We start from the raw sequence: 12,413 nt of genomic DNA, 5'->3' as shown, positions 1-12,413 counted from the left end.
TCCTTTACGTATTGCACCACCTTTATCCCCCTTCCCCTTTATACGCCCTTGATCTTCAATCACCATTCTGTGATCTGCTTTCACATGCCCCTTGCCCCTGGACCCCCCAGGTCCATGCTCAACCACTTCAGCCCAAACCTTTTTGCCCGAACGCTGTGCCGGAGTGAGCACATCCACATCGTCCACGTCCGAGGGCACTGCCGCTCTCTTCCGTGACACTCGAGCCTTTCTCCCCGCCTCCACCTGGAAGCCATCCCCGTGCACTTCCGCCACCACCGTGCCAATTTGCAACCCAGCCTCAACCTGGGTCTCTGACATGCCTCCCCCCCTCTCACCACCTGGAACCCCAGCAGCATCCAGGGCACCCACAAGCCCCTCAACTGTGACCTCTCCTGGGGTCCCTAACAGGTCGTGGAGGACTGAATCAATGGTAGCCTCCACGGCCCTGTCCTCACCCAGTGACACCACATCTTTGGTCTCCGGTGCCTGCCCGGCAGTGCATGTCTCTCTCGGAAGAGTTACACACTCTTCCTCCCTCAAGGCCTCCTCGACCTCCACACTCCAAGCCTTGTTCAAGGAAACCGACTCAGGTCGTGCCAAATCCAACGTCTCAAGGTCCTCTGATGCCTCCTTATGCTGCTCCTTCGCCTGTGTACCCTGTTGTTTAACACACTGCGCAGCAATGTGATCATAGGCACCGCATAATCGACAGGTACGTTGTTGCCCTGCGTAAGTCACCATTACTTGAGTCCTGAAGTCTTCTAGGAAAATATAGGAAGGAATAGGATGCCTCAATGTCATTTTTAAGGAAAAACTTCCTTCAGGCATCCCAGAATACGATCCTTCCTTCCATTTCCCCAATGTCGCCATATGAACAGTCCCAAACTTCTCGAAGACGGCACGTAGGTCTGCCTCATTAGCCTCAAAGGGTACATTTCTTATCTTCACCCACGTATAATGGCGGGACACATCATGTAGCCTTACCGTCACTGCAGGATTCACTGGTACACAAAGATCTTGGAACCTGGCGACTATGTCCTCATATACACTTGCATTGAGAAATTTCACAAAAATTCTATATGCCCCGTTCAAGGCTACACCATACAGCTCTTCGTTGGCAATGCCGTATGTGTCCCTGATGATGGCAGGTAATAAAACTTGAGCTGAGTGGGCATGCACAGCCCCACGCACCACTTCTATGCCGACAGTGTTTACCCTTCTTCTTGCCTGCTGCGCCATTTTGAGAAAACCAAGTTGTCACCGGCTGACAGCAGAGGGCAGGCTCAGCTCACGTCCGCTCGTCCCAAAGGTTGAGCGACGAATGTTGCATCTCTTCATCCATTTCTTTATTCAACAGTTTCTCCTATAATAATTTTACAGATTATAAATACAGGATTTTGTAGTCAGAAATTCAAATTGTTGAATCCATTTTTCACTAGCGACTTTAACAATTTTGATACTTCAGTTACTGAGGAAGCAGCCTCAGTCTAAACCACTTTTCAATTTTGGGACTTTGTACCATCTTACATTTTCCTGCACATGTACCCTCCTGTGCGTCTCCCCTTCGCTTCACAAAGGCTTGCCTCGTCTCTCTCAGTATCCTCACCTCTAGCTTCCTACATTATTCCCTCTTCAGGATCTTATGTCCAGGAATTCATCCGTCTGTCTACTGGATGTCTTGCCTTCCCCACTTTACGGAGGTCCCAGGCGAAATTGCTGGATTGGAATCGTCTTTTCCAACTACGGTCGAGACTTTCCTGATGGAGAATTACAGGAGGATATACGGAAATGTCTGTCTTGAAATTATACCCACCAAGAAAGCCGTGAATGTAAACCAAGATCCCCAGATATCATTATTCAATGGAAATTTTAGTCCTGCTTACGGCATACTATGTGTCCTTATTAATATATATTTTTTCAGTTATGTAGCAGAAAAAGTGTCTTTACGTTGTACTGAAAGTGACTTCCCGAGTCTTAATCTAATTGTCAATCTCCATGAAAAAAACTGTAATAAATATTACTTCTTTTGTTACACGTCACTTTTGTTACATGTCTTTTGTGACTGCAAATCACGCACAGAACCATAAATGTGCGCACGCGCGCGCCCATACACACACACTAAAAAAAAAAAAAAATTCGGTGATCACCTGAAAGTCGCTGCTGCAACCTGGCCAGGACGACTCTGTTGTTAATATCTCCGACACTATGTTGTGATGAACCGTGATGAATTAGGCCACAATATATTTCAGTACGCCATGAAACTTGCGGGCCAAGAGGTTTTATTTATTTATTTATTTATAAATTTTAGCATACATACAGAGGTACAAAAAATACAGGTAAGAGCAGCATGCCAAAGCCACTTATATGCATAGCATTACGGGCTGGCTTTAAATTAACTTAAGATTAACTAAGCAATGATGAAATCAGTACTCACCTATTTGTGGTTGCAGGGGTCGAGTCTTAGCTCCTGGCCCCGCCTCTTCACCGGTTGCTACTGGGCCCTCTCTCTCCCCGCTCCATGAGCTTTATCAAACCTCGTCTTAAAACTGTGTATGGTTCCTGCCTCCACTACGTCATTTTCTAGGCTATTCCACTGCCTTACAACTCTATGACTGAAGAAATACTTCCTAATATCTCTCTGACTCATTTGTGTCTTCAACTTCCAATTGTGGCCTCTTGTTTCTGTGTCCCCTCCCTGGAACATCCTGTCTTTGTCCACCTTGTCTATTCCACGCAGTATTTTATATGTCGTTATCATGTCTCCCCTGACCCTCCTGTCCTCCAATGTCGTCAGGCCGATTTCCCTTAATCTTTCTTCATAGGACATTCCCCTTAGCTCTGGAACTAACCTTGTGGCAAACCTTTGTACTTTCTCTAGTTTCTTGACGTGCTTTATCAAGTGCGGGTTCCAAACAGGTGCTGCATACTCCAGTATGGGCCTGACATACACGGTGTACAGTGTCTTGAACGATTCCTTACTAAGGTATCGGAATGCTGTTCTCAGGTTTGCCAGGCGCCCATATGCTGCAACAGTTATCTGATTGATGTGTGCTTCCGGAGACATGCTCGGTGTTATACTCACCCCAAGATCTTTCTCCTTGAGTGAGGTTTGCAGTCTTTGGCCACCTAGCCTATACTCTGTCTGTGGTCTTCTGTGCCCAGTGATAAGACATTATTGTAAACAGATAACTATAAAATACAAATGAGTATTACGAAGACAGGTCATGTGGTTGCATGCATTGCTGTTCATGCTGTTCAGAATTAAGGGTAACCGAACTGGGCAGATCGCGCACCCTCATCCCTTGCATAGGGTGAATGAGTTAGTCAGTGCTTGGGCTGCTACATCTAGCTATGACAATCTCCCCAGTACCACACAGGCAAAATTAAATGACAAATATGATGCAAGGGAGAGACTTGTTTGCTTTATGCTCAGTAAGGCAGATGATTGCAACATTCCTTTCACTAATTATGAACTTGATGCAGCGCTAACTAAGGGCAACTCCACGTCGCCTGGTGAGGATGGTATTACTTACAACATACTCAGATTGCCGTGTCGAGTACCAGGTAATCCATTACTTGAATTATATAACATGAGCTATGTAACTGGGGAGTTCCCTCAATCTTGGACCAACAGCCTCATCATTCCAATTCCTAAGCCCAATCAACAAAATGCATTTCGCCCAATATCTCTTACTAGCTGCTTGTGTAAAACATTTGAGAGAGTGATTCTTAATCGTCTCATGTACAGAATCAAACAATTTTTGTCTCCCCGGTTACATGCATGGAAGGAGCGTGCATCATTGCATAGCCACCTTTCTCACCCTGCACACTGACAGCCCCTACACTACCTTCCTTGACCTTAAATCCGCTTTCGATGTAGCCAACCGACGTGTAATAATTAGTGAACTTGCCAGAATGGATGTTGGAGGATGGCTTCTCCGCTGGATTAAAGGCTACCTGTCCAACAGAAAATCGTCTGTGTTGTTCCAGGGACATAGAAGTGTAACTAAAGACTTTGAATTAGGAACCCTACAGGGAGGTGTGCTCAGTCCCACACTGTTCAATATTCTAATTAATGCATTACTTAATGCTATGCCTAGTCAGCCCCATAATTATGTGATTAGTTTTGCTGATGATATAATGATTCACACCACCTGATTCTCCAACACCCAAAACATTCTTAATCATGTACTAGCCTCGTGTCAGGACCTGGGGTTGATAATCTCTACTGATAAAACAAAGATACTCAATAGGCGTCCTCCTCGACAGAGAGGCACAGTTCGTCAGATCCAATTGCATGATGGGTCTCTTCTAGAATATGTAAGCAGATACAGGTATCTAGGCTTTGAGGTTCCACTACTTGGACCTGTTGTAACAAGACTTTGTCCCCAATACAAAGAACGACTAAGAGCACTTAGAGTTGTGGCAGGGCTTCACCCCAGGTATGGTGCTAATGTTAAAATTGTGAAAATGATGTATCTTGCTTATATTAGATCATTGGTTGATTATGCTGTGCCACTACTTGCTCTTGTGTCTGACTGGAAGCTTGGAGGGCTGGAAAAACTGCAGAACGAAGCAATGAGGATCATCCTAGGATGCCCTTGTACTGCCAAAATTTTAAATATGCAAAAAGAACTTGATATTCCAAGCATCAGAGATCGTGTTACTGAAAGAAATATCCTAATTGGGGTTAATATGCTCAGGCAAGCTCATTCAAACCCCTGCACAGAAGCCCTCCAAACTTTCCTCAGCACTGGTGAACACTCCTCCAGATGGATCGAAAAGACTGGAACCGACCTCCGCATGAATCAGATACATGATCTATGTCAAGTAAGGCAACAGCGGCACTTCTCCGCTCCATGGAATATTACCCCATTCCAAACTACCATTCCTCCATTTCCCCCCAAACTACTTCTTAAATCACAACCAAAACTTCGCCTTGAAGCCAAACATGAGGCCTTAAGCTGTATTGATAACTTAGTCACACAGCACGCACTCTCGCAAATTATTTACGTTGATGGTTCTGTTCACCAATCCACTGGTGCAGCTGGTAGTGCTGCTGTTGTCGTACAGAGTGATGGCTCTCTTAAAGAAATTGGAGCACGCATCAATAATTGGGCCTCTACCCTTCAGACAGAACTGTTTGCCATACTCCTTGCACTGAAATGCATCTATGTATCAAAGATTGACAGTTTAATTGTAACTGATTCTCTGTCATCCATAAATGCTCTCAACAGGTAACTGTCATTGGCGTTTAGGCGTGGGACCAGAGTTGGTCCGACGTGGAACGGGCCGGCGATTCGAAAATTGCCGCACCGTAGAGGGAGAGGCCGGAAGCATAGTCAGAGGAGAGCGAAGGTCAGATAAATCGAAGGAGTCAGTCGAGGCCTCAGTATCTGAAGCAGGTGAGGAAACAGCACCGGCAAGAGGTACAGAGGCATGAGGAGTGTCTGAACAGTGGTCCAAAGACGAGGCAGAGTCAGAACGGGGTGCGGTATCAAGAAGGGGCCCGGGGGTAGCAGGTTCATGGACTAGGGCTGCCATGGTTAGGTTACTTCTTTCTTTTTGTTTTTAAGAGAAAAAAAAAAAAAAAAAAAAAAAAAAAAAAAGAAAGAAAACAAAAATAAAAAAAAAGAATAAAAAAAAGGGGGGGACCGGGGAGGGAATAGTTCCTAGGAGGAATGAAAGGGCCAGAAATCTCCCTCCGCGCCCAAGAGGACCTCAGCACCGCAAGTAGCGCAGATGCAGCATGGAACCTGTGCCATACCCTACCCATCATGCCAGTAAACCGGCAATCAGGGATAGCAGCCTCACATCTGCCGAGCTACCTCGGTGGACAAAAGAGAGGGCGGCCGGAAATCCGCCACAAAGCATACCTCCTTCGGCCACCACCCCCAGAATCCGAAAGGTGGCTTCCAGAGATGCACCCGTCGCCCGAGAGACACCCAAAGCCACCTTCCGGGATACCGGAGAGGGATCAGGACATCCCCAGGCAATCCAGATTCCACGGCAAACTACGCCACCGCCAAGAACCTCAACGGAATGGGATGGACCCCGGTACCCTTTCCCCTACCTAGGAACTAGCGTGCCTGTGAAAAAAAAAAAAGGCCAAAAAGGAAGGGCAAAAGGGAGGGGTGGGGAGGAGGAGGAAAGGAAAAAGGAGAGGATGGGATAGGGAACGGGGGATTGGGGGGTAATTAGGTTCGGTCTGAGGAAGGAGACCGACAGGTCTAATTCCTCAGACCAAGAGCCTCTTCACCACGCCCAGGAGCCCCGCTTGAAGAGGCCGTCCTCCCAAGCAAGTGTAAAATGAAAGATTGTAACTGTTTTGCGTGATGGTAGGATTGCTGGTGTCTTGTCTGTCTCATAAATATGCAAGATTACAGGTACATCTTGCTACTTCTACTTACACTTAGGTCACACTACACATACAAATACATGTTTATTTATACACACTCATCTGAGTTTTCTTTGATTTTATCTTAATAGTTCTTGTTCTTATTACTTTTCCTTTTATATCCATGGGGAAGTGGAATAAGAATCTTTCCTCCGTAAGCCATGTGTGTTGTAAAAGTCAACTAAAATGCCGGGAACAATGGGCTAGTAACCCCTTTTCCTGTAATAATTACTAAAAAGAATAAAAAGAAAATTGTCAAAGTGGGCTGTCTGAATGTGCGTGGATGTTGTGCAAATGATAAGAAAGAGATGATTGTGGATGTTATGAATGAGAAGAAGCTGGATGTCCTGGCTTTAAGTGAAACAAAGCTGAAGGGGGTGGGAGAGTTTCAATAGAGAGGAATAAATGGAATTAGGTAAGGGGTTTCAAATTGAGTTAGAGCTAAAGGAGGAAGAGCAATAATGTTGAAGGATAAGCTATGCCAGGAAAAGGGGGACTATAAATTTATTAATTCAAGGATTATGTGGAGTAAAATAAAGGTTGGATGTGAAAAGTGGGTAATAGTACGCGTATATGCACCTGGAGAAGAGAGAAGTGTAGAGGAGAGAGAGAGATTTTGGGAAATGTTGAGTGAATGCATGGGGAGTTTTGAACCAAGTGAGAGAGTACTTGTGGTTGGGGATTTCCATGCTAAAGAGGGTAAAAATGTTGTGGAGGGAGTAGTAGGTAAATTTGGGGTGCCAGAGGTAAATGAGGATGAGGAGCCTTTAATTGAGCTATGTGTAGAAAGAGGATTGGTAATAAGTAATACATATTTTATGAAAAAGAGGATAAATAAATATACAAGGTATTATATTGCACGAAATGAAAGTAGTTTGTTAGATTATGTATTGGTGGATAAAAGGTTGATGGGTAGGCTCCAGGATGTACACGTTTATAGAGGGGCAACTGATATATCGGATCATTATTTAGTTGTAGCTACAGTTAGAGTAAGAGGTAGATGGGACAAGAGGAAACTGGCAACAACAAGTAAAAGTTGAATATTGAGACACTTATGCAACATATGGGAATCTTTACTCAGGAAACGTTTCGCCACACAGTGGTTTCATCAGTCCAATACAAAGTAGAAAGGCGAAAGGAGAGGAGGAGTTTGAGGTAATCAGTCCCTCAGCCTGGAGTCGATGTGTTCAGTCCATCAATCTTGTAGAATGTAAAGCATAGGGCGGTAGACGTGGCTTATATACTGTAGTGAGGTGAGGCGAAGCAGGAGGAGGTGGGGTCATAGTGGTATCATCCACTAGTCGAAGCAGGTCTTCATCCAAAGGTTGGACAAGTGTTGAAGAATTCTTTGTAACAAGATCCCACGATGCTGCAGTGTGACAGTTGTGATGAATGGTTTGAAAAACCGACAAGTTGAATATTGAGACACTTATGCAGATTCCCATATGTTGCATAAGTGTCTCAATATTCAACTTGTCGGTTTTTCAAACCATTCATCACAACAAGTAAAAGGGAGGTGAAAGTGTATAAACTAGGGGAGAAGGAAGTTCGGGTGAGATATAAGCAACTATTGGCAGAAAGGTGGGCTATTGCAAGTATGAGTAGTGAAGGGATGGGGGGGAGGGGGTTTGAAGAGGGTTGGAATAGTTTTAAAAATGCAGTATTAGAAAGTGGGGCAGAAGTTTGTGGTTATAGGAGGGTGGGTGCAGGAGGAAAGAGGAGTGATTGGTGGAATGATAAAGTAAAGGGTGTGATAAAAGAGAAAAAGGAAGCTTATGAGAGGTTTTTACACAGCAGAAGTGTTGACTATATGGAGAGTAAAAGAAAGGTGAAGAGTGTGGTGAGAGTGCAAAAGAAGAGCAGATGATAGTGTGTCAATAAATTTTAATGAAAATAAGAAAAATAAGAAAGCTGTCAAAGTGGGAAGTCTGAATATGCATGGATGTTGTGCAAATGATAAGAAAGAGATGATTGTGGATGTTATGAATGAGAAGAAGCTGGATGTCCTGGCTTTAAGTGAAACAAAGCTGAAGGGGGTGGGAGAGTTTCAATAGAGAGGAATAAATGGGATTAGGTCAGGGGTTTCAAATAGAGTTGGAGCTAAAGAAGGAGTAGCAATAATGTTGAAGGGTAAGCTATGGCAGGAAAAGAGGGACTATAAACACATTACTTAAAGGATTATGTGGAGTACAATAAAGATTGGATGCGAAAAGTGGGTTATAGTAAGCGTGTATGCACCTGGAGAAGAGAGAAGTGTAGAGGAGAGAGAGAGAGAGATTTTGGGAAATGTTGAGTGAATGCGTGGGGAGTTTTGAATCAAGTGTGAGAGTAATGGTGGTTGGGGATTTCAATGCTGAAGTGGGTAAAAATGTTATGGAGGGAGTAGTAGGTAAATTTGGGGTGCCAGGGGTTCAATCCCGGCCGGGGTATGGTTTGTTTGCAATCGTGTCATTACGATTTCGTGAGTCGTGCCAGGGGTAAATGTAAATGGGGAGCCTTTAATTGAGCTATGTGTAGAAAGAGTTTTGGTAATAAGTAATACATATTTTATGAAAAAGAGGATAAATAAATATACGAGCTATGATGTAGAATGTAATGAAAATAGTTTATTAGATTATGTATTGGTGGATAAAAAGTTGATGGGTAGGCTCCAGGATGTACATGTTTATAGAGGGGCAACTGATATACTGGATCATTATTTACTTGTAGCTACAGTTAGAGTAAGAGGTAGATGGGAAAAGAGGAAGGTGGCAACAACAAGTAAGAGGGAGGTGAAAGTGTATAAACTAAGGGAGGAGGAAGTTCGGGCGAGATATAAGCGGCTATTGGCAGAAAGGTGGGCTAGTGCAAAGATAAGTAGTGGGGGGGTTGAAGAGGGTTAGAATAGTTTTAAAAATGCAGTATTAGAATGTGGGGCAGAAGTTCGTGGTTATAGGAGGGTGGGGGCAGGAGGAAGGAGGAGTGATTGGTGGAATGATGAAGCAAAGGGTGTGATAAAAGAGAAAAAGGTAGCTTATGAAAGGTTTTTACAAAGCAGAAGTGTTATAAGAAGAGCAGAGTATATGGAGAGTAAAAGAAACGTAAAGAGAGTGGTGAGAGACTGCAAAAGGAGAGCAAATGATAGAGTGGGAGAGGCACTGTCAAGAAATTTTAATGAAAATTAAGAAAAAATTTTGGAGTGAGTTAAACAAGTTAAGAAAGCCTAGGGAAAGCATGGATTTGTCAGTTAAAAACAGAGTAGGGGAGTTAGTAGATGGGGAGATGGAGGTATTAGGTAGATGGCGAGAATATTTTCAAGAACTTTTAAATGTTAAGGAAGAAAGAGGCAGTAATTTCATGCACTGGTCAGGGAGGTATACCATCTTTTAGGAGTGAAGAAGAGCAGAATGTAAGTGTGGGGGAGGTACGCGAGGCATTACGTAGAATGAAAGGGGGTAAAGCAGCTGGAACTGATAGGATCGTAACAAATGTTAAAAGCAGGGGGGGATATAGTGTTGGAGTGGTTGGTACTTTTGTTTAATAAATGTATGAAAGAGGGGAAGGTACCTAGGGATTGGCAGAGAGCATGTATAGTCCTTTTATATAAAGGGAAAGGGGACAAAAGAGACTGTAAAAAATTATAGAGGAATAAGTTTACAGAGTTCTCCATGGGGAAGTGGAACAGAATTCTTCCTCCGTAAGCTATGCGTGTTTTAAGAGGCAACTAAAATGCTGGGAGCAAGGGGCTAGTAATCCCTTCTCCTGTATATATTACTAAATGTAAAAGGAGAAACTTTCCTTTTTCCTTTTGGGCCATCCCGCCTCAGTGGGATACGGCCAGTGTGTTGAAAGAAAGAGAAGTTTACAGAGTATACCAGGAAAAGTGTACGGTAGGGTTATAATTGAAAGAATTAGAGGCAAGACAGAATGTAGGATTGCAGATGAGCAAGGAGGTTTCAGAGTGGGTAGGGGATGTGTAGATCAAGTGTTTACATTGAAGCATATATGTGAACAGTATTTAGATAAAGGTAGGGAAGTTTTTATTGCATTTATGGATTTAGAAAAGGCATATGATAGAGTGGATAGAGGAGCAATGTGGATGTTGCAAGTATATGGAATAGGTGGTAAGTTACTAAATGCTGTATATGAGGATAGTGATCAGGGGTGTGTAGAAGAGAGGGAGACGACTATTAACCCTTTCAGGGTCCAAGGCCAAAATCTGAAGTCACGCACCAGTGTCCAAGAAATTTTGAAAAAAAAAAAAAAAATTTTCTTACAGAATTAAAGAGCATATTTTTGTGAAGGTAATAAAACAAAAAAAATAGAATCTGATCAGTACTTACCGAGATACAGTGCCAAGAAGTTTGTAGAAAATGATGTGGTGGCGGCAACATCGACGAATTCCACATACGCGTATTATATTATTTTGTTGTTTTTTCTTTTCTTTTCCAATTTTTTTCTATTCCTACTAACATTTGGGGCCTGAGAGACCAATACTGTATATAATGTATATATATAAACTCACTGTATTGAACACAATAACCGCACTAAAGTTATTATCATATTATTGTTTACCACTGTTGTTTATTACAATAAACATGCACAAATATTGTATAATACTAATGTTCTATCATATATTTACATATTTACAATCACTGGACATGGTTTTAGAACTGCTGGAGCTTGTGGAACTCCTTGAAACAAGGCACCATGCACAGAGGCACCTTACATTCCTCACACATAAACCGAGTGTCTTTGCGTCTTTGTTGCCGTCGTTTTGTTTGTGCACAGACAATGCATCTCTTCTGAGCAAATTTCTTTTGAGTTGAAGGAAGCTGTATTATGAAATGATCACCTTCTCTCCTCAAACGCTTGGGTATATTGTGATGAATTCGAGGACCATGTTGTATTGCAGGTGTTGTTACCTGGTACTTCATTATGAGTTGTCTGACAACAGACAAACAAAATTCACCATACGGTGGTCTGTTACCAGTCTTTATTTGGTACATATTATATGCATTCAGCATTGAAATGTCCATGAGATGGAAGAAAAGTTTCATGTACCACTTGTAACTCTTACGAACACAGTCAACAAAACCAATCTGCATGTCACACTTGTCAACCAAGCGCATGTTTTGTGTATAATCAATCACTGTCACTGGTTTTCGAATACGTTCATTAGTCACTCGATCAACTTTGCCACTGTCTTGCATTTCATTACGGTGAATGGTTGTCAACAATGTGACATCTCGTTTGTCATGCCACCGTAATGCCATGATGTCATTGGCAGTAAACACCTGCACGTCATCACCACGAGCACCTGCGTTGAGCCTGGGCATATGTTTACGATTAGAACGCACTGTGCCACACACATCTGTCTTGTTCACTCGCATGAAATCACTGAGTAATGGGCTTGTGTACCAGTTATCGGTATATAATGTATGGCCCTTACCAAGATAAGGTGCCATCATGTTTCTCACTACGTCACCTGATATACCCAATAACATCTTGGTATCTTTCAATGTTTTACTACCCGTGTATACAACAATATCCAACACCAGGCCACTGTCACAATCACAGAGTACAAACAATTTTATACCAAAGCGTTTCCTCTTGCTCGGTATATACTGCTTGAATGACAGTCTACCTTTGAACAAAATCAAAGACTCGTCAATTACAAGATTCTTGAATGGATAAAAGTATATCCTGAACTTTTGTTTGAGATACATGAAAACATTTCTAATCTTGTATAACCTGTCACTTCTGTCAGGCCTGGTTTTGTCAGAGAAGTGCAACATACGTAACAGTAAGATAAACCTGTTCACTGGTATGATTTCACTGAAGGATGGGGTAGAAATTAGCCGATCTGTGGACCAGTATGCTTTTATATTATGCTTATAGACGTGAGGCATAAGCATTATTGTTGCAAAAAGCAAATACATTTCTGCAACAGTCGTCTCTTTCCACCTGTGTAGTCTTGACTGTGGTGATAAGATCGTATTTGCCATGGTGTACTCAAAATACTTATTACTTTCCC

The sequence above is a fragment of the Cherax quadricarinatus genome, chromosome 1, assembly GCF_038502225.1.
Source record: "Cherax quadricarinatus isolate ZL_2023a chromosome 1, ASM3850222v1, whole genome shotgun sequence".
NCBI lineage: Eukaryota > Metazoa > Arthropoda > Malacostraca > Decapoda > Parastacidae > Cherax > Cherax quadricarinatus.
This window is presented reverse-complemented; position numbering follows the sequence as displayed.